Below are 23,823 nucleotides of genomic sequence, written 5' to 3' on the forward strand. Positions count from 1 at the left end.
TGATTTGTTTCCCCAAATATTCTTGGCCAGTATTCGGATGGGATCATTGGATACTTCCTGCTCTGTCAAGTATACTTCCTCACTGCTTGTCACCACAACAGATAAAATGAGTGCACAGCAGAACAGTTAGGATTGTTAGGACTCTCTCTCTCCCTTCTCTCTTTTTACACAAAGTTGTTTCCCTTCACAATATTATTTTCCACATCCTGTTTTTTGCTCCTGTTTGCATAGTTAAACTCTACCAATACAGATGTTTTGTTCATAACTGCTTCTGCAGAGGGAAAATGGAAGGCTTTCTTTTAGGCAGCAGCATTTTCATCTGCCTTTCCATTTTACATGTTTCATACTGACTAATTACCTATGCAAATGTATGCTAAAGAATTCAGACTCTCAAGCCAAATGATATGTTCTTTTTTTCCCTTTACATTTCTCCTTTGTAATTTGTTAATGTTATCCTTGGATATGCAAGGCAATAAAATATAAGAATCAATAAAGTCTGCAACAAACAAGCAATAAAAAAGTGATCTGCACTATTTATTGGCCATGCCTTACACTTACTCAGCATATGAGATGAATGCTAAAAACGTTCATTTGTCTGCAACTGGACAAACTGAATGAGTACCAGTCTCACGCCAAAATCTGAAAACTCAAAGTATACATCTCTAAGCAAATATCCTGCTTCTGTTCTTCACAGAGTACCTTTTTAAATCAAGAGCATCTGCCACTAATTCAGATGATTCATCAGTATTCTCTCCTCCATGCTGATCTGTGATGACAAATAACAGAACATGGTTAAAGAATCAGCAAACCCCCAAGTTTTAATCAGTCTTAAAATTTGGAGGCTTCAATTAGTGTTGATCTAGAAAAAGAAATCTGTATTTCCATAGCTTCTGCAACATTGTTTTATGGAAGATAGGTGAACAGAACAACAGAATCCAGCCAAAATGGCTTTCGGTGTCTAAAAGAAACATATTATTAACAGAAGGACATATCCATCACATTGACATACCACCAAAGAACCTCATTAGAACACGTTCCTGGAAATCTTTCTCAAGCAATGACACTTAAATTGCCTCTGATACACATGAAGGTAGGAGTGGGCAAAGGTATAGATAGCAAAAATAATCTTTCTTTCGTATGCAACAGCAATCAAGAATTGGATCTTTCTATGAAACATGTCAGAATAATGGATGGGATTATAAGAAAGAAAATTAATTCAAACAATTCAGGTAGAAACATACATTACTTGTACTGGGAAAAGATGCAAAAGTACCACACTGTTTGTTGATCATCTGCATGGATGAATGCATTAAGTAATGGGCTATCCTTGTAAAGTTACCGTATATGCACCCCTCTAACATTGCCTTCGTCAACATTATGTCTAAACTCTTTGTGGCAAACTTCATGTGCCTAATGAGCACAACTATAATATCCATAACTCATGTTGCTTTCATGGCCCAATTTTGACAAGTCCATGACTGACTTTTCTGACATGTAATTTGACTAGAAGCAGCAACAGCAGTGCCCCCAATATGAATGAGGGCATCGGTGATGGTACACACATGCTGTTTGCCCATATTAAAATACTCTTCTCCCAGAGGGTTTTTTTTGTGTGTGTGTGTGTGTGTCCCAGTACAAAAGGGCAGGGGAAAATGCCAAAACATGATCTCATATCGTCCTCCAGAAATGCATTTCTCTCAGCTTTAATATACAGCTAATTTTAGTGAGTTAGTAAATATCTTTAACCATTCCTCGGGGAGCGGAATAAATAAAGCCATAAGGGCCCCGAATAAATAAAGCCATAAGGGCCCCGGGATGAGGAAGGGTACCGATAGGCCCCTTTCCCTTACTGAAAAGTGGATTGGCCCCTCCACTTGTCAGTCCACCCCCAAACTGCCTGCCCAGCCAACAACCAATTAGGAGGTGCGAAGCGCCTCCCAACCCACCCCACCCCCCACCAGAGCTTTCCTTCACTCGACGGCGGCCATTACTTTGCTGGCCGCCGAGAACGAAGGTAGGCTCCCTGGCCCCCGCCCCAACAACGGCTCACCAGACACCAGGGAGCCCGCTGGCCGGCTCGCAGAGCCGCCCAGTGCCCTCCTCGGGGCCTGGGGAGCGTTTTCCATCCTCAAGCCCCACCGAAAAACGCTCCCCAGGCCCCAGGGAAGGCGATCCGCGGCTCCTGGACCTGCGGATCGCCTTCCCCGGGGCCTGGGGAGCATTTTCAAAGCACCAGTACTGACGAAATACATGTAGCGTTTTGCTACATGGGGAGGAGGCAAACCGCCCCCTAGGGCCCCCTGTATTTTTTTTAACAGCGGGCTCTACTGTAGTATATATATATATATATATATATATATATATATATATATATATATATATATATATATATATATATATATATATATATATATATATATATATATATATATATATATATATATATATATATATATATATATGTTGCCATTTAGAAGAACACTGGGGTGAAAAGGGCTGGCACAGCCTATCCAAGCCTTCGTTCTCACCCCTCTCAGCAGCCCTCCTCTCCCTGCAGTGGTCAGGGGCAGACTGGCAGTGATGTCACCAGATTGCCCCTGGCCAGGCAGGGGAGGGCAGGCTGTGTCACCTCCCTATTGGTCCCAACTCTCCACTCATGTAGGCCTTAGCTTTTTATTATACAGCAAAGCTATTCCAGATTGCCCAGAAAACTGAACTCTCTGCATATTTACCAAATGTTTGAACAGTGCATGCATTCCTATAAAGAGCTAGACTGTGAATAGACACATTCACATCTGTCAGCACTTAGGCAATAACAATGACACTTCTCTAGAGACACATGCCTCTGGTACCCTTAAGGGATCTACTGGTTATCATGCACTTCCCCATATTGTGGCCCTGTTATAGTGCAGCAAATACTGAGCAATGACACAGCTGTATTGGAATTGTCCCTGGTGCATGCTAATGTGACAGGCCCTAATCTATTTGATGTTTTGAAATCTCTTCCATCACATGTCATCTGAAATTTCTTTAAAACAGAATCATGATAAACAAGTATTGTTTGACTTCTCAGAGGATCAACTTGATTCAACAGAAATGAAAAAATACTTACTGGCTTCATATGCTTAGATCTTTTATTTGAAGCTGTGTGACAAGCAAAAATTCCCACTGGTAAACCTAGAGAGACACAATCCAATAAAGAGCAGCTCATAGACTGCTTGCTTGCAGTACAAGCACCGTTCTGCAGGACCTGTGAGATGGAGATCTTCTGCCAGGCATACGGTTGAGGCCAGTATGCACGGAAGGACCAGAACATCATATGGACCTCCCCTACTGGCCTGGAGTTCTCCACCCACATCCCTCCTTTACAGACAGGCCAGACAGTGATTCAGCTGTGACACTGCATTGTTAGCTTTTAGTACTTTTAAATGTATGTCTGTGTTTTAATGGATTTATTGTTTATATTGTAAGCCATCCTAAGATGACTGCCTCAAGAGGTGCAGACTATAAATGTCAATATTAGGTTCAAAAAGTGAGTCCTGGAGTCATTTCAGCTTTGCGTCTATCTTAATTCATATGATGATCAATATTTTAAAAAGCAAAGCCTTGGTTGGGGCCAAGTACAGAAGCACATGACTCAGACTTTTCCATAGAATGGATTCTATAAGGCCCTTCAGTCTCTAGATGGACAAACAGCAGGGATTTTGAAGGTGAGAGGCTGCCGCCCAGTTTATGCATGACAGTGTAATCGTCACTGTAGTCTTCAGTTATATGTATTCTGGAGATGGAAAAATAGTGGATAACGCTTTCATCTCTCTAGCAAGGAAGCAAAGTGGCTAGTAGCTTAACAGTGGACCACTGAATCCTTTAACCTGACCCTAACAGTTCATATGTAGACTGTAGACCTTTGTTGACAGTTCAAATCAAATTAAAAACATTTGTGTGGGAGAGAGGTTATGAGTTTCTTTCTCCATCTGCTTATACAAGCACATTTCATGACTGAGTAGTAGGCCATTTATGAAAGGGAATTTGTAAATTAAAAGACCACTTCCATAGCACACCAGCCCCACTTTTATAACATCGTTGCTGTTTTCTAGCAATCCCTCCTTTCCTAGCAATCCCCTACTCCCCTTTTACATCTAGGATAAGATTTAAATCTCTGCCCCCCCAAGGGAATGAAAGATTAGTTCTAGAGAAAAATGCTACAGGCAAAGGAAAAGTTGTCAGAATGAGGAGAATAAGCATTTAGCAAAAGGCAAGCACAATGCTTGAATCCATTCATCTCGGCAGCATTCCATGCTGTATGGTGACATGCATTATTTATTTTCCCAACTGCAGCAATATAATGTTTTTTATGGCATGTTATAGTTCAAAACCTGTATGGTGTTCTTTCCATTGCAAAAAGTAATTGCAGCTTGAGATGTTATTTCTTTTAACACCTCAGGAACACAGCCACTTTGCCCTCCATGGGAGTTAATACATGTCACCATTATATAGTCCTTCCTTCCATCTTTCTTGAAATTTATCAGGGAGATATTCCTGTGGATACTGAAAAAAAGTAATCTATGTTTTACCTTGATTTAGTCCCATTCTTGGGCAGTACAAAGCAAACAACCAACCAGAAAAAAATCGGATTTTTTGCATAAGATCTGCTGTAGATCATGGTAAGAACATAGCATATTTCCATAACTGAATTATCAGTCAGAGTAATTCTCAATAATTTATCAGAGAGTTATCTCTACACATCTATCCTTTGAAAGAAGTAGAAGGGCAGACTCATTTGTTCTTCATCATTTTAGCCCTGGAGTGATGGCAAGATAAATCTTCCAGCTCAGGCTGTGGATTTGGATCATGAAAAGGAAGCCAATCAAGAACAGCATTTCCTGCCACATCCAAAGACCCTTTGGTATCACAGAGACTGCTATAACCACTTGCTGAGGGAGCTTCCCAGGCAAGTGGAAATGGCCTTACTAACTGGTTTGAAAACTTCCCTTGTATCTGTGATGTCAGGAAGCTCTAAAAGAACACTATCACCACAGGGAACAATAGGCTTGAACTGACTGTGGTGTATATGTTCTCATAAATCATGCTCAATAACCCCAGGATTCTAGGAATACTCTGACAGTATTTATTAGGACCAGTGAGGTAAGGATGGAAATTGAGGAAAGTCAAGGGATGGGGCTTGTGAACTTCAGTTCCTTTACCATCTATTCCATAACACAAAACACGGCTTGGAGGTATTAACCATGGAAGCCACTGTGATATGCCATAGTGTGTCAGCCACCAATGTTTCAATGTTAAGTACCATTACATGTCAATATGGATATTTTGGAAAACATCAAATGTGAAATGCAAAATACCAATGATAAATATATCACTGGTTGTCAAAATGCAGGTATTGTTGGGTATCTGGAAAATACTTGCCATCAAAATCCACAAGAGAGAATGTTTAGGGAAATGTTTTGAGAGCAAATCTATTTGTGTTTGAAACCACTTAGGCTGACTATTTTTGAATAAACATGCAAAAGATTGGACTACTTGTTATGAAGGCGTCCCACAGAATTAATCCATGATCATCAGATGCTTCTTTTGAATTTTTTTTTCTGCTCTTCCCCTGTGGCTCATATTTTTCTTGACTACAGGAACACATTACGTTCTAACTTAAAATGCAATGATGATGGTGACTTTAGGATCCAAAGGAATACATTGCATAGAATAGCTGTGTACTTCTGTTCTTCATGCAGAGCAGATTTCCCAGCCTGCTGCCCTCATGTCATAACTGCATGCTTAATATGACATATGCTTTTATAGCTCACTTCCCTCTTCACTGGCCACCTCCTGCTTTTCCCTTCCAGCTTTAGCCATTTGATCATCCCACTGCCCTGTGTGAACAGACCCAAGCATATGCCTGAAAAGTACAATTAAAATATGTATTTCCTAGTTTATATGCCCAGTTAAACTTGGCAGAAAACTCTGGGACAAAAGACACACCTTGGAATACGTCTAATATTTTTAAAATCTTATCCTTATTTCTTGTTAATAGTTTGAAGATTTATTCAGCCAGTTACTGGCAAATTTTCCAAAACAAGGCAGAAAGTAAGCATAAATCTAAGATGTAGACTCCAGCTCAATTTTTGTCAAGAAAAAAACCCATAAGAATAAACACTTTACATGCTTTCATTTATACTGAGATGTGAAACAATAACATTGAACTTAGAACATCTCAGTTCGGGTGTTATCTCTTTGTAGGAGAACTAACTCTGCTTTTTATAGCCGAGTCTTTGCATTCCAATGGGAAAAAAACAATGATGAAATCAGTGCCAACGGTATGTCAAATAAAAGGCTTGACAACCAATCAGAACAAAACTCTGTGTGAACAATGCTGTAAATTTAGCAGCTGCCTTGCAGTGGGGCATGTTAGTCTCTTTAGGCATGCCATCGTACCTGCCTTGCAGCCACCCTTGCACCACCTCAACACGTGGCCTGGTGAGTCCTGGCCGTGCCATTTGCCTTTTAGTTTGTTGCAGTGCTTGGTGGGCAAAAATATGAAGTTTATAGAAGAGTTTTTTGACCATTCCCTAAAAAGTACAAATGTTGTCTATTTTTTTTCATTACATGGACATGATCTCTCCAAAGTTGATCATTATTTAAACCCATTTCCAGTGGGAAAGGTCTGAACAGTAAAATATTTCTATTAAAATTAATCAGACTGAAATAAACAAATTAGTCTGCATTATACACAATCAGATCATTGGTCTATTTAGTTCAGAGTAGTAGTAGTTAATTTAGTGTGGACCTGTTATCCAAGGTCCCAGGCAAAAAAAATGTCTTTCCCAGCTATGGCTACCTAAGATGCCATGTATTGGAAAGCTTCTGAATATGAAGGAGGTACACTACCACTGACACAGAAAAGGAAAAACAAGGCAATTTAAATTATTTTGTATGATGTTTGGCTTGGACATGAATGGTTTTGAGGGGACCTGAAAGGCAACCTTCATCATCTATGAAGCTCTATGTGGTTCTTAGTAGCCCCCACAGCCCTTTCCCTATTCTGACGCTCTTCCTTTTCCCACATGGGGATATGGGGTTTGGCCTTATAGTGGCTGGCCTCTTTTCTCCAAGGACAGGAACAGAGAGTAGATGTCAGGAAAGAGAAAATGTGCTGCTATCTACTCCCTGATGGGGTACCAAGGGGCATGATTCTCTTCCCAATATTATTTAATATCTATACCCACCCTCTTGCACAGCTTGTTCAGGGGTGTGAGCTGGAGTGGCACCAGTATGCTGATGGCACTCAGCTCTATCTGTTGATGGATGGAGGGCTTGATACACCCCCAGATTTATTTTATTATTAAAGATTATTACACTCCCCATCATTACAGTGCCAGAACTAGGGGTGTATTCAAGGGAAAGAAAATCCAGGTTCAGAAGAACCTGCCTCAAACCAGTGTAGCCACATGTTCAGCTTTGGCTGAAGTGCTTCAGATGTCTCCAAAGCACTTTAGCCATGGAAATCGCCCTGGGCCTCTTGCTCGCCTGGCCTGAGGGGAGGAGGTGGCAGCCACAGAACGCTTCCCTCCAAGTCCGGATAGGGTTTGGGGAAGCAGCCAGCCACAGATAGGTGTGTGTCAGCGGTGGGGGGTGGCAGCAATGGCCTGGGCAAGGAGTGGGTGAGGGTGAGGGTGAGGGTGAGGGTGAGGGTGAGGGTGAGGGTGAGGGTGAGGGTGAGGGTGAGGGTGAGGGTGAGGGTGAGGGTGAGGGTGAGGGTGAGGGTGAGGGTGAGGGTGAGGGTGAGGGTGAGGGTGAGGGTGAGGGTGAGGGTGGGGCTCTCGCCATCCTTCCTTCAGGGCAAGTGAGCAAGAGACCATGGGCGGGCACTTAAGCAAGTCAAATCTGTGGTGAGCTGAGCCATGACTTGGACAGCTGCTTCTGCTCTGTCTCCCCATGGGAGTTTGTGCCTTGGACTGCTTTGATCAAAAAATCTCTGAAGCAAGCCTGTTCCAGTGCTCATAGAATTCTTTCGGGGTCTTCTATTTACCAAATTAGTTAGTTTGGCTGTCTTGACAAGTCCTCCAATTTTATTCACCCGTACATCCACTTCAGGTAGGTCTTGCTGCTTTCACTTTCGGGCAACTGTCAGTCTTGCCACAGTCATGGCATAGAAGAAAAATTCTCTTGTGGTCACTGGTAGGTTTTTGGAGGGGAAAAAAACTTAACATGAATTTAGAATACAAGGGAAACTTAATTTTCAACATTTTTCCATCATGCTATGAATATTATTCAATATCTTTAACATTAACACAGGACCGTCATATATGGTCAGATTTCTTGACCAGATGCCTGGAGGCTTTGGCAGGGTCACTCTGGCAGAGCCATCTGAAACTTAATCCCTCAATGAAAGAGGTTCTGCGGCAGAGGAAGATGGGGTCAGAAAAGGGACTGTGGCTCTCCTGCCTTGATGGAGGGTTACTAACAGCTCCATGCACTGTCAAGAGTTTTGGGATAACCCTCATTTCCTCTTTACAGAGACCTCATGGAGGCTGCAGATTTGACCCGCTCTCCTATAGCTGCACTGGTTGCCAGTGGAGTTCCGGATCAGGTTCAAGCTTTTGGTACTGACTGGCTCTATGTGGTCTGGGCCCTATGTAACTGGGGGACTGCCTCCTTCTAAACTGTGTTTTATTATTGTATTTTATTCTTGTGAACCACTCTGAGCCTACTTGTGGGGCGGGGCAGTATAAAAATCTAATAAATAAATACATCTACCATTATCTGTATATAAAAAAGAGCTCCAGCAATCTCATTCTTGAATGTGTAGCTTTTCTTAGAAACCTCAGAAAAAAGGGTGTGTAGGTGGTAGAGGAATATGTGTATATTTTCTTTTCCATAAACATGATATAGCTTTTCCAGAATCTTGTGGTATTAGAGAATAGCACATTTTGATTGCATGATGTGGCATCTGGCAAAAATGTTCAGGGGACTTCATGCCATAATAAATTTGAAAGCAATGCAAATAATCAACATTCAGATGCCCATTCCGGTCCTGTCTTGTCTCATGCAGAAATAAAATTTCCACACAGCAACACAGAGAGCATCTTCAGTGCTGAGAGAGCATTGTCTAAGTCATCAGGACATTCTTCTTCTGAGGGCAAACAATTTGCACAGTGACTTAACCACATAAGATAATTTGATTGGTTCCATAACAATATAATAATTATCTATATGATCCCTAACTGAATAGGATCACAGGGGAAAACTGTGTCAGTGGTAAAATAGATGGAAAGAGGGTAGGAGAGCTTCATGCTCCACAAAAAAACAATTTTATTCCAACATTTCTAAGAGTGAAAATTTGACATAGTTCCAAACACACAGGGTACCTTATCCCAAGAGACAACGCAGTGACCGTTTTGCGGTTGCATTGCATTAGAGATGTTCTGCCAGCTTCTCACTCTTTGTAACTGTAATTGGTATATTTCCTTCAGTTTAAATCTTTCAAGAAATGATTGGGAATGTAGAACTACAATAGAAAATCTACTTTTTACTCCTGACATGCACTCAACAATAGTTCCTCTCTAACAGTAATGACGCTACAGCAGGTCTTTTAAAAACCAGCTTTGAGTTTAACTTTCTCATCAATAGAATGACAGTGCACAACTTTCACTAAGTTTTAAAGGCATCATTATATGCACATGTTTGCCAAAACCAACAGGAGGAAAACAGCCTTTGGACGCATGTGAAATTACTATTTTGAGCGATGCACTGAAACCCAACTTCATTAAATGCTGGCTGCTGCTGTGACTACTGGGGAGTGTGACTTCAATGGATTCATAATAAAAGCAATTTTATGTGGATGTGGAGAAAACTGGGAATTATTAAGTGAACGGTAATGAACACCTTGCCATAGGAAGATGGATGATAAGAAACTGTAGTCAATACCCCATTAGCAAGTCCATTATAACCTTGGAATAGAAACATACTTTATTGTGGAAGGCTAACACAATTGTAAGTGAACTTTAACAGCTGAATAAATGTGTGCGGTAATGCATGGTTACAGGAGTTAAATAAATGAGTCTCACTACTATTCCTACTGCAAACAAAAAAATTAGTTAAGTCATTATCAGCTGCATTATCAAACCCTTCATTACCTCTTCATTTCACAGTTGGAGCTAATGTTGTGTCAGCATTTCTATTAGAAACTCCACTTTATAAGTCACTTGGTAGGAATTTTGTATTGCCTCTGCAAAACATGTTTCTAATGATGATTTCTAAATTTCATATTAATCAGTGGATCATATTTTTATGGATCATTGTTCTAGAAATTGTGGCAGTTAGATCTTGCTCAAAAGAACATGCCTATGTTAGATTCAACTCAAAATACAGCTAGGTCAACATTCCATTTCTATCCCACAGTAGAAAACCAGATGATTTTAATAAGCGAAGAAACAAAACAAGATGAAAACAGCTTGCCCTCAAGATTGGAAATTGGAGTCTTTGAATATGGAAATAGATTTAGAGGTAGCTATGCTAGTCTGCAGTAGAACACCTGGTTTCAAGTCCAGTAGCAGCTTAAGTTCAACAAGATTTGAGAGTATGGGCTTTCAAGAGCCAAAGTTCCCTTCATCAGAGGAACTTTCACTCTCAAAAACTCATACCTGAAAATGTTATTGGTCTCTAAGGTGCTACTGGATATGGATATGGAAACAGCCTTCAATGGTCATGGGAGATAGCTGTAGATAGACCTGTCAAAGAAACGTTGTCCTTTGTAAGGCACCTGAGTTAGAGGCTATTAGCATTACCTTTGGTAATAAATTTGAGGTATCAAGTAATGATCAAACAAGATGCAACAGTTGAGGATGTTGGCTCTGTAGTGTGCATGAATCAACAGTATAAGAATTCCTACAAGGATCATTGAAGGAGATGTATATTTAGCATAGTTAACTTAGGAACTTCCTGATGTTCTTCAAATAATCTCCTTCAGTGTCCTGACTGGCTCAGTTGGAGGCTTCCTGTTCCTTTGAGCATATTTCCTCACAGCTTGCATCCAGACTAACTTGATGGGACAGTTAGGAATCTCTCCCTCCTTTCTTTCTATACAACATTGTTTCTATTCTAAATAAAACTATTTTATTTGTTTAAGCAGCCTGGTACTCCACTCTCTCTGCATATTAAAACCTGCCAGCAGAGGATTCATGAATGCATCTTCATATAGTTTTTGAAGCCAAAGTAGTCACAGCAAGAGTCCAATTAAAATGGCGATCACTTTGATGGAAGAGACTGGAGTAAATATTTCTTCCCCATGCAATATTTTGCCTCAACCAGAGCTAGCAGTGCCTTGGAGGAGAACACTGAAGTAGAATCATAGAATCATAGAATTGGAATGGTCCAATCAGACCATCTAGTCCAGCCTCTTGCTCAATCCAGGATCAGCCTAAAGCATCCAGGATAAGTATTCATATGGAGACTGCATGTTTCCTACATCAGATACATAGAAGCATTAGGGATGACAATTTGTGTCAAGAAAGCAACACGACGAGAAAATATAACCTCTCTTCTCAAGTTTTATAACCCTAAGCCTAAAAACAATCCCAGAAGAGATTCATCTCATATCAAACCTGAACCTAAAGATAGCACAAAGTAGCATACTCCCCAATGCAAATTTATTGCTATTTAATTTCATTGAATGTTGCTAATTTATAGTATTATGAGAGAAAAATGTCTGTGAGCAATTTCATGCTCAGCAATTAACCACCTCTTATCTGGTGTCGCAGCTTATTTCAGAAGTGTGAAACATTCATCCTTTTCCCTTTCTTCTTTTTTTTAGACATTTGAGCCCCAGAGTTGTCTGGAAATGCTGTAAGACTTCCATTTTTAATTTGGCTTTTAATCGTGATTGAGCAGACACTGAAAATTTTTAATTCAACATTCAGATTAAAAATAATAATAATAATGGGCAAATTAACTAATTTGCGACTGTTATCATAACAACAGGTTTGCTATTCACCTGCTGCATCTGCATCTTCCAGGTGCTGTTGATGAAAAAGGCCAATAATTGAGGGCATATATTCCAGACGTGAAATGATGGTAATAGGACTTTTTAAAAGTTTGGTTTTGGATACACCATATAATGGATAGGTGGCTCTTATTCTTACCATGCTTATAAATGTCATCCATATCCTGGAGGAGAATATATCTCCCCTATACAGGGAGGCCTGAATACCGTTCAGATTTTGAGTTTAGGGGGCAAATATGAATCTCCCAAGGAATTAACTTTGACCTCCAGAAACATGGTGAGATTCAGAATGAACTGCTTCCAACATCACTCAGAGATTCAAATGAACAACGATGAATAACAGCAACAACAACGACAAACATTGTGTTTCAAATTTGTTTCATTCTATTTTTTTTTTCAGAAATAAGGAAGCACTGATAATTGTTACAATAATTCTAGTGTTATAAGACAAGCAAAAATACTGGAGTAAAAACAGTCATAGTATTCAATAAGAATAATAGAATGAGCAAAATCGTACTAAGACAAACGGCACACCCTTTTTGATCTTCATGGCTGAGCACACATTACAGAACTCTCTATAAATTGGTATTTAAGCATTTCTCAAGCTTGCAGGGGTCTTTGCTATAAATCAGAAATTTTAATACTCCTAGGCTGTGAAAACACAGCTAAATTAAATATTTGCAAACCTATAAGACTATTTTTGGAATCTGGCACTTTGATCACATGGTTTCTTAGAATCATTACTGAATATTAGGCAAAGAGGAGATATCGCACTTAGCCATGGTCTCAGTTAGTGAGCAGAAAACTATCTATGGTTGATTTGTACACAAGCATTTGTATATCACGGGGAACCCAGATTTAGTTTTCAATCATGATTATTTGAGTGAGAAGGTGGTGGAAAAAAGGAAAAGATATTTTAATCTTGTCAGCATGTTTACTTAAAGCTCCAGAATTAAAACCTTAGAGTCTTTCTTAATGCTTTCAGAACCAGTGCAGGCACTAGGGTATACTGGGTCAAGTGGTAACTTTCACCAGGAGGAGAGTTCTGTCAGCTATGAAGCTCTTGATCGTTTCTACTGTCAGTTACTACCTGACAGTATATTCCATCTCAAAATGTTGCTATGAAGTAAAACTGGGAAACCCCATGGAGGCTTCCATCAGTTTATTAGAGGGAGGGGTCATGCCTTTGTGGTAAAGCATCTGTGTTGCATGCATACAGGTCCCAGGTTCTATCCCTGGAATCTTCAATTAGAAGTTAGTAGGTCATGTGAAAGATCTCTGTCTGTGATTCTGGAAAGTAGCTGATGGTCAGAGCAGATAATGGTCAGAGCAGAGAGCCAGTTTGGTGTAGTGGTTAGGTCAGATGGTCAGAGCAGAGAACCAGTTTGGTGTAGTGGTTAGGAGTGTGGACTTCTAATCTGGCATGCCAGATTCAATTCTGCGCTCCCCCACATGCAACCAGCTGGGTGACCTTGGGCTCGCCACGGCACTGATAAAACTGTTCTGACTGGGCAGTGATATCAGCGCTCTCTCAGCCTCACCCACCCCACAGGGTGTCTGTTGTGGGGATAGGAATGGGAAGGAGATTGTAAGCCGCTTTGAGCCTCCTTCAGCATATAAGAACCAACTCTTCTTCTTCTTCTTCTTCTTCTTCTTCTTCTTCTTCTTCTTCTTCTTCTTCTTCTTCTTCTTCTTCTTCTTCTTCTTCTAATACTTTAAAAACTTTACCTTTAAAAACTACTGATTCGACTCATTATGACCATTTATGCACTGGGAACTTCACTGTCCATTCCGGTGCAGGAGCACAAATCAGGGGCGGATGAGGTGCACTGGGCCAAATTCTCCCCCATGTGGGTGCAGGAAGAGGTGGGGCAACCTGCCACAACTAAAACTCTAGCGTACAGCATGGCATGAAACCTCCAGTGCATAAATGATCTTTGAGGCAAGACATGGATAAGATGATAGTTGTTGAGTCTTTTGAAAACTTCCAGATGAAAGAGACTGATACTATTCAGTTATAACTTTGCCAAGTTGATTATCTATCTACCTACCTCTCACTTAAATTTCTAAGCCACTGCTCCCAGATGTGTGAGCTCATGGCTGCATACAACAGTGGTTAAAAACAGTAAAAACACTATACAATCAAATTATGCCCTAAACCCACTCCCCCCATACCAGTCCTCACCAGTGCAATACTATCCTGCAATCCAATGTCCTGAGAGCTCATTCTACCAGGCGGGGGCCAGGGGAACATCCCATGGGCCAGGGACGTCCAACCTATTAGCATTTGCAGATCACAAGGCTCTGCATGGGGCATAGGGAATTAGGTGTTCCCTTAAGTACAGACTGTGGATGGTCTTAAAGGTTAAAACCAAACCTTGAACCTGATCCCGTATTCAACTGGTAACCAATGCAGCTGCTTCAGTGCAGGCCAAATATGGGACCCCCAAGGTGAGGACCCTTGCAGGTACATTTTGTGCCAGATGTAATTTCTGGGAAATTACCCACTAATTTTCCATGTGAATTACTGGGATACTAAAGGCACAACATTTTTACTGCATATTTTAAAAATGTTTTCAGATGAGCAAAAAAACCCTTCTTAACATTACTATGCAATAAAGGGTACAGTGATATATTCTGGTAACATTTGTTGTGATTTTATTTGTAATTGACATTTTACCCATTTTTAAACATGAAATAGAAAATATTTTTAGCTTTCAAGAAGAGAGAATGCTAAAAATTGTTTAGAAGAAGAAGAAGAAGCGTTGGTTCTTATATGCCGCTTTTCCCTACCCGAAGGTGTCTCAAAGTGGCTTACAATCGCCTTCCCTTTCCTCTTCTCACAACAGACACCCTGTGAGGTAGGTAAGACTGTGAGAGCCCTGATATCACTGCTTGGTCAGAACATCTTTTTCAGTGCCATGGCGAGGCCAAGGTCACCCAGCTGGCTGCATGTGGGGGAGTGCAGAATGTGGCCTTGCCACATTAGAAGTCCACACTGCTAACCACTACACCATGCTGGCTCCAGGTTTGTTTCAAATTCTGTATACTGCATATGGCAAGAACTGTGGGGACCCTTTAAACAATAGACTATTACACTCAACAAAAGGGAGAGAGTTAAAATGAAAAAAAAGTAATCTTGTTTTGTTTCCTTACAAATTGTATGGAAAATAAATCAAGGGTTTAATGTAAGTTTATGAGTTTCATCATTATCAGTTTTGAAAGAGCTGTTTTTTCTGATTACAGAGTTTGGATTATATGTAATCATGAGGACTGTTAAGATGTTAATCTCTCCTTCTTTATATGAAACTGATTAAAAATAAAATAAGAAAACAAGCCAATGAGTAACAAGAGAAAAATATTTGTTCTATCTTGAACTATTAGTTTTTCTTCCACAAATATGAAATCTTATTTAATGTAGGTTTAACATAGCATTTAGGAAATGTAATAAAAACAAGTAAATCAATATATTTATGTGAATAAAGGCAAATGGTTGACCAAACTTTGATCTTATTCATCAGAAATTCTTTTGATTGTTTTCCCAATTGTGGTCTGTGAACTAAACCAGTATTTTGCCCATCAAACTGCCCCCTTATTTTGGAGAATAAAGACCTATAATACAGTTGGCACAATCTAGCAGCAAAGACTTCACTGTTACAGAGTGCATATGCTCAGGTACACCTAGGACATGACATGCAAAAAAGCAACATCAAAAGGAAGATGTATATTTCAGTCCTACAGAGCTTGAGACAAATATTTATCACTCATCAAAAAAATGTAATAGGCCCATCATGGGCCAGATTAAATTCCTTTAGGGGTTCATATCTTGTCTCAAGTTACCTTTTTGCACTTAAACATGTGCAGTAGTGTATATAACATATGTTGTAACTTTACGGCTATTCTTCTTGGTCTAGGACAGGGGTAGTCAAACTGCGGCCCTCCAGATGTCCATGGAGTACAATTCCCATGAGCCCCTGCCAGCAAATGCTGGCAGGGGCTCATGGGAATTGTAGTCCATGGACATCTGGAGGGCCGCAGTTTGACTACCCCTGGTCTAGGATAACAGTATAATACCTCAGTTGCAGGATCACATGCAGATCTATGTCCAGCTGTGGTCTTAGGTACACTCTATAAAATGAAGGAATACCTACTGCCCCAATGGTGGCTTATGTTCCAACAAGAGGGTTGAGCCACAGTAGGGGAATGAGGAATGCCCTTCTACTACTAACAGTCTAGGAAGACTTATGTTCTACTAGTAGCTGCATAGTGGAATATGGCACATTCACCCAAAAAATTAAATAACATTTTTAATGCCTTAAGATGAACCATCTGTGGCAACTGAATCTTCAGTGTCTCTATGAAATAATACCCAGTTGGATTTTTATGGCATTTTTGGACACTGTGTTATTCTAATAAAATAACATATATGAGCATATAATGGGGAGAAATACACAAGTAATAAACATGTCCACACAAAAAGAATGGAGGCAAATCAGCAAATTGTCCTTGACTTGTTAATAAAAGACAGATTACTAGGGGAAAAAAACCCTGCTTTCAGTATAATAATTTGCCCATCACTTTATATAGCTGAAAAATTATTTGAATGTGGTGTTCTACATAGAGACACCACTGATAACAAGTCATTTAACAGAAGAGCTTTACCAACTACCTGTGGTTGCAAAGCATATGACGTGATGACACAACAACACAGAAGCTAAACAGGCCTCTGTCTGGTCAGTGCTTACATTATGACTCCCTTGGATACATTAAGTTTCCTACATTCATATAACATGCTGGTAGAAATCACACATCTATCCCCATTTATTTTCAGTTTACAAAGGAGGAAATTAACTTGTTTTTCTGGATCAGAACCCTGAATAGACTACTGATCCAAACAATGCAGCAGAAGCAGCTATGATTCCAACATTCTCTTCTTTGCCCCCCCCCCCACAAAAAAAAGAATAGTAGACACAGCATGTGAGGTTTGTCTCAAAAGTCTTCTTTAGGACTTCACACTGTGTGAGTGTGTGACTTTGTGTGAGTGTATGACTTTGCCACCAAGCAGCACAGATCCCTTTGCAGCAGTACCCCCATACTCTTTGTTACTCATTTCTCACATCACCTTAGTGTTACCTGCAGACTTGTCTGTGGGAGTAACATCATCACAAACATGTTCTTCGTTAGAAAAAATGCTTAACAGTGTTGGAATCCAGGTAAACTCCCACAAAGCCACCTTTTAAATCCTTACACACCTCATGGCTATTTCTGCATTGACACCTAGCGGCTTCAGGTTAGTGAAGTTATTTCCAAATAGCTGGCCTTCAATAGTAGTAATTTGTGCCCGATGGGCAGTTTGTATAGGAATTCCCATCCATTGGCTGCTATATTCTAACCTTCGAAATAGCAGAGCAAATAAAGAGAACAGACTCATTAAAATAACTAATATAATGATTAATAAAATCTTTCCCTTAGAACCTGCCCTCAACAGAATTGCTCACAGTGCCAAGGGGACTCGGCCTATCTGAATGATCAGCAATTTCTGGCCATATTACAACAGTAGATTTGTTAAAAGCAGAGGTTTTAAAATAATTGTGCCTTCCTGAGTGTACATCTGAATTTCCCTACTTTCATTACACCATGTAACATGTCATGAAACATGTGAGGTTGTAGATCAACTACCGTTGGTCTCTCAGGAAGGCTGCTGTACCAGTGTTTGAACTTGTGTATGATAACAGCATCTAGAACTAAAGTCTGTGCAAAATAAAGTCAGCTGCTGAAACAGAATAAAAAGGCTGTGAGCATGAGAGGCTGACCACCTGAGACAAAAAACAGGGCAAAAAGATCCCTGACCCAACAGAGTAGCTGCTTGTCAAACTTGATGTTACATGAGTTTGACATAGTATTGGGAGATGGCATGATCATTAATAGATGTCGTTTTGCCAGTTTACTGAACGATGCCTTTTGTTTTAAGTTACCTTGGATTGTAGATTGGCTGCCCAAGCAATAATGATAGTCTTATAAGTTGGAATTTTAAAGGGATAAATGAGAGTGGTTAACAAAGCAATGGTTAACAGTGTTCCATTAAAAAAATTTGGGTGAACTATGCACACTGGATTGAGAGTGAAGAATTTAAGGACCATCTTTTTAGTTATCTAATTGCTACAAAAAAATGTACAAGGAAAAATGACAGTGGGGGGAGGGGGAAAATCCATCCAACAACAAAAATGTATCAAGTCCAGTTTTCTCTTACTTATAAAACAAGCTCAGAGCTAAGCCTTGGATCTTGTTTTCTATATGAGGCCTCAACTGGGTCAACACATGTAGACCTAATCCAGTGATTGTATTAGTGTACAGAAGGTTTGTTGTAGATAAAGAATTTACTCATATACAAGACCTTTTTCAAGGATTTCAGCAGAGAGACATGACCCTGTCAGCAAACCAGGGACTTAGTTCAGACATTGTATGAAACCATGGTTCAATTAAACAAACTATGGCTACTGTAATCACCTGAATGTTGGTTATGGTTCCATCAAACCAGGAACTAAAACCAAATCAAACCAGTCCTAACTATAACCCCCTATTTTGGTGATAGGTGCTACGTCTTCTTTTGGACATCAGAACTTGCTAGTATTTGATTTAACCACAACTTATAAAACATGTTTTACCATAGGATTTGAAAGCATAATATGCAGACAACCCAAATAATTTACAGCTGATTTGAAAGCAGTTCTTTCAGTAATAGATGGTGAGCTGCTCAAAAGACAACTTAATGAGTTGTATAGGGTTTCCAGCTCCAGTATTCAGTTCACCATATCACATTGACTCTTGGATGGTATCACTTACTTTGGACCTTCTTGATTATAGAATCTTCATAATCAGTAGCGCAGTTGGTAAAGTTTCTTCATGTTTTCTTTAGTAGAAGCTTTCTTGAACTCTAGCAACAATACACATCTATTGAACAGGCCACTACAACAACATATGAAAACACATTGCAACCCATTGATAGCAAAGGCCATGGCTACCCCTTCATTGTCCATCAGTGACTTTTGTGAACACTGTGGGATTCTACCCTACAGCAGAAAATTCAATATGTCTGCAAATTGGAGAGTTGGCATACATAGCCTTACTTCAGGACAAGGATCCCCTGAACGGGTCATAACTTTTCTGATAAATAGGGTTCTCAAAAAAACTAATTGGATAAAATATCTTGTTGTTAAATAATTACATTAATGAAGATACATTTAAAATAAAATGAACTCATTTGAGAACATATTAAAATCAGAATCAACCATGCTGAAAAGAAAGACTCTTTTTCTGAACTAATAGAAACATACGACTTTGGGTGTCTGACCTTGTTTCATGATGAATAAAATATAGCAGAACACAAGACTAATATTTAACTATTGCATTTATCCTACCCTTTCCCCAAGAAGACCAAGTTAGTGAATATGTTTCTTTGTCCCTCCATTTATTGTCAGAACAAACTTGTGAAGTAAGGGAGTCTAAGAAAAGTTTGAGAAGAGCCCTGCAGTATCAGAGCAATGATCCATCAACCCAGCATCCTTCTTCATACAACCACCAACCGTTGCCCTGAAGGGCCAATATATAATACAGAGAGGCCAAGACCTTCCCCTGATGTTGTCTCCTAGCACTCAGTTTCAGAAGTTTGCTGCCTCTCTGAATAAGGAGGCTAGTAGACATTTATGGGCCTATTCTCTATTAATGTGTGAGCCCCTTTTAAAATTATCTATGCTTATAGCCATCATTATATCCACTGGCACTGAATTTGACAACTTAATCACTTGTTAAGTAATTAAGTGGTTTTCTTTTGTCTGTCCTGTACCTGTTGTTCATCAGTTTGGGTGCAACTGAGTTCTATTATTACAGGAATTGGGAAAAACTCCTATCAACTTCCCCCTCCCAGCCTACTTTATTCTAAACTAAAAAGTCCCAGATTCTCCAGCTTTTCCCTCACAGATGTTCCAATCTCTTGATCAACTTGGTTACTCTCTCTTGTACTTTTACAGCTCTGCAATATCCCTTTTGAAATATGGAAAGCAGAACTGTACACCATACTCCAAATGCACCCTGGCTGCAAACAAGCACATTGAAATATTTACCATTTTATTCTCAATGCCTTTCTTAGTAATCCTCAGCATGGAGCTACTTTTTTTCAGTAGTTGCACATCTCTGAACAACTTGAAATCATCCACAAACCTGGCCACTACCCTGCTCACCACCTGTTCCAGGTAATTTATAAATGAATTAAATAACACTGGTCCCAATGCTGATCCTATTAGATCCCACTGCTCAATATCCTCTATTTTGAGAACTGCCTATTTATTACTGCTGACTGCTTCCTGTTATTTAACCAATTTTTACTTTATAACAGGACCTGTAATCTTATCCTGTGACTGATAATTTTACTTAGGAATCTTTGATCTGGTCCCTGACCCGGAAATTGCAATCAGTCCAGGATGTGGCTGCTTGGATTCTCACCTAAACACTCTGGAGGCCTCACATTTGCCCGGTCCTCTGTCAGCTGCACTGGCTCTCAGCTGAATTCTGGATCCAATTCGAAATTCTGGTTTTAACCTTCAAGGCCTTGAGCAGGCCTTATCAAAGAGATGCCCTATCTGAATACACCCCTTGGAGTGCCTTTCAATTGGCAAACACTAACCAGCTAGTGGTCCCTAGCCCTAAAAAAAATACTCTTGGCCTTAACCAGAGTCAGGGCCTTCTCAGCCCTAGCTCCTAACTTGGTGGAATGAGCTCATTAGAGAGATTAGGGAGTATAAGAACAAAATCTGAGTGATCCAAGTTAAAATCTTCCTCTCTACTCATGGAGGTTTGATGGATGACCTTAGGTCAATAACTCTATCTCAGTCTAACCTACCGCAAAGGATTATTGTTGTAAGGATATAATGGAAGAAGACAGAATGATGTTGTTTGTAACTTTGGGTTTCCATTGGTTAGAAAAGCACAGTATAAATATCTAAAATAACTAAGAAACAAGCAATAAAGTTTGATGCCAAATTAGAGGCTATAAAGAGCCTAGAATGTCATCATGCATAAGTAATTTACCTTATTCACCGCTTGCATGCTAATAGTATAATAGAGTAACACCCTTCAAAGACTATTGACTTCAGTACTCAAAAGAATATCACTCTGCTTAAGATGGCCCATAGCTCTTGGTCATGGGGCCCTGTAAAGTCAGACCAATGAATTAGGACTCAGAATGTTTACATTTGTTGTCTTAGTTGTTGACATTATCTAATTTGGTTTAGCACAAGAACCCATTTACATATGCATCGGCATTAGATCTCCCTTGCTGTTAAATTGAAATCATCATGTAAAAGTCAGCTTTACCATCATATAGTGACTCAGACCAGTGTACATATGTTTGAGGCCCTCTCTAGGGCCACATTTAAGTAGCTAAATAGGAGGCAATATGGCAGTGGACACTGAACTTTTAAAATCATTCATTTCCTGGAATTTTCTGGACAGGAAAACTGTAATAGAGAATCATTACTATAACACATTACTAAAATTTGCATGGACCTGACATAGAAGATTGAGCTACAAAGTAAAACTCCTTAGTTTAAATCTCACTCTTAATATGAACTTAATAGGCGCACAATGTTTCTTATAAACATAGAGTTAGGATTTTACTAATCAGGTCCAGTTTAAACCATTTCCATTCACAAAGCTAATAAATGTCTACAGTTAGCCAGATAATTTCCAAATGTGACTGTTCACCCTATTTTTAATGAAACATTCCCTGCTTGAGAATCTTTGCCAAGTAACCCCTCCCTCTGCCTGTTCTCCAAGTGAAACTTTTAAATGCTTAGAGAATACACAGACTTTCTTCAATATGCTTGAAATTTGCAAGAGAGGATGCATTGGGGGTAGGTATATAATCCTTGAGAATTACATCCTAGTGGGACATGTTACAGAGAAACTTACACCAAAGGAGAAGACTATCCGAGGGATAGCCTGGTTCTGATAGTCAAGAATGCGCCTGAGATTTTTAAAAATAACTAAGAACCTTATATCTAAAACTTAAATGTGGCCCTAGAGAGCCAGCTTGGTGTAGTGATTAGGAGTGTGGATTACTAAACTAGAGAGCCGGATTTGATTCCCCCTCCCTGACATGCAGCCATCTGGGTGACCTTGGGCTAACCACAGTGCGGATAAAACTGTTCTGACCGAGCAGTAATATCAGGAGCCTCTCAGCTTCACCCACCTCATAGGATGTCTGTTGTGGGGAGAGGAATGGGAAGGCGATTGTAAGCTGCTTTGAGACTCCTTCTGGAAGAGAAAAGAACCAACTTTTTTTTTATTCTTCTATCTAAAAAATGGTGATCAGTACCATGTTGAGACAAGGTAGATTTTCCTCCAAACCAGGTTTGCACAAAATCTTAAAACCTTAAAAAGGAAGAGTAGTACTGTTTGCACATGTGCAGACAACACACATATATTGAGATGGGTAGGTGGGCAAATAGCTAAGCTGTGTGAGAGAGGAGCCATCGTTTGTGCCAGGAGGATGAGAAGGGGACCTGCAATAGAAAGAAGACAGGTAGAGGGTGGAAGATCTGGGACTGAGATGGAAGAGCTGGGACTGAGGTGGCAGCAGTGCTCCTGTAAGGTGGGAAAGGCAGACTACGGCAAGGGAAAAGGGATGAGAAATGCTGTTGCCATCCCCACTTTTGCTTGAGACAGATGGGCCAGTGAGCTGGGGAAATGAATGGGATCCCCCCCCATGGGGGTAGGAAAGCTCGGACTGAAGCACTCGTAGCCCTCTTGAAAGGTGAGAAAAGAGGAGCAATGCTTGGAAGGGGGGGGGGATGGAAAATGCTGCAGGTAGGCAAGGGGGAACAAGAGCTACCACTACCACCCCTGCCATCTTGTCCAAGCCATGGAGATGGCAGCAATGCAGGCAAGGTGAGCAGGGAAGAAGTAGAAACCAGTGAGTGGGAGATCTCGCAGGTCTAATCTGATTACAACATAATTTTGTGATTGTTTTGCACTCTCTGACTGTTTATGCGCTGGAGGTGTCATGCCAGGCTGCAGACTGGAGTTTTAGTCTTGTCAAATCTCAGGAGATAAGCTAGGTCAGTAGTTGGAAGGGACACCACCAAGGAAGGCTCTGCAAAGGAAGTCATTGGCAAACCACATTTGCTTCTCAATTGCCCTGAAATCTTCTTTCTGAGGATCACCATAAGTTGAGTGTAATTTGCTGGCATTTTACACAGACACACACACACAGAGATTATGATGAGGCAGGTCACAGGAAAATAATTGTGAAGCATTCTTAATTTTCAAAAAGCACTGTGTATATGCCATATATTATTACTGTCATTATTTATTCATCTCTACAAGCAGCAGTTTCTTTCCTGATTATCCCTGCTCAAACAGGCTTTTGGTTTTAAATTGATTCTTCAGTGTTGTTCCATTTTAATAACTTGGAAAAAAATTATAAAGAAACTCAGCACTAGTGCCCCCTCAGAACAAGAAAAGAGTACAAGGAAACCTAGTTGTTAATGGAAACAATGTGCATTAGTATCACAATAGCCAGCCAAGCTCAATTTTCCATCTGCTAGCTGTTTGGGAATTAAACAAAGCCTGCTGAGTTCATCAATGAGAGATGTACTTTGCTGCCAATCAACCTCTATCACTCTGCAAAACTCACCATTAAAGGGGAAACGGAATGGTTTTGTTAATTAGTGGGTCACAGAGACTCATATCCTATATCTCTAGTGCATGGCAGTCTGGAGAAAATCACTGGAAGAAAAGGAACTTCCACCTCCCTG

General features: G+C 40.1%; 1 long non-coding RNA gene across 1 annotated transcript in view; it reads right to left on the reverse strand.

The window, feature by feature from the left end:
- Window positions 1-700: 700 nt before the first annotated feature.
- LOC143819730 (uncharacterized) overlaps window positions 701-23,823 on the reverse strand; it is a 135,558-nt gene continuing 112,435 nt past the window's right edge. Inside the window, exon 4 of the long non-coding RNA XR_013225068.1 lies at window positions 701-766. This is a non-coding gene — a long non-coding RNA (uncharacterized LOC143819730). The remainder of the gene's footprint in view (window positions 767-23,823) is intronic.

The sequence above is a fragment of the Paroedura picta genome, chromosome 10 (assembly GCF_049243985.1).
Source record: "Paroedura picta isolate Pp20150507F chromosome 10, Ppicta_v3.0, whole genome shotgun sequence".
NCBI classification, from domain to species: Eukaryota; Metazoa; Chordata; class Lepidosauria; order Squamata; family Gekkonidae; genus Paroedura; species Paroedura picta.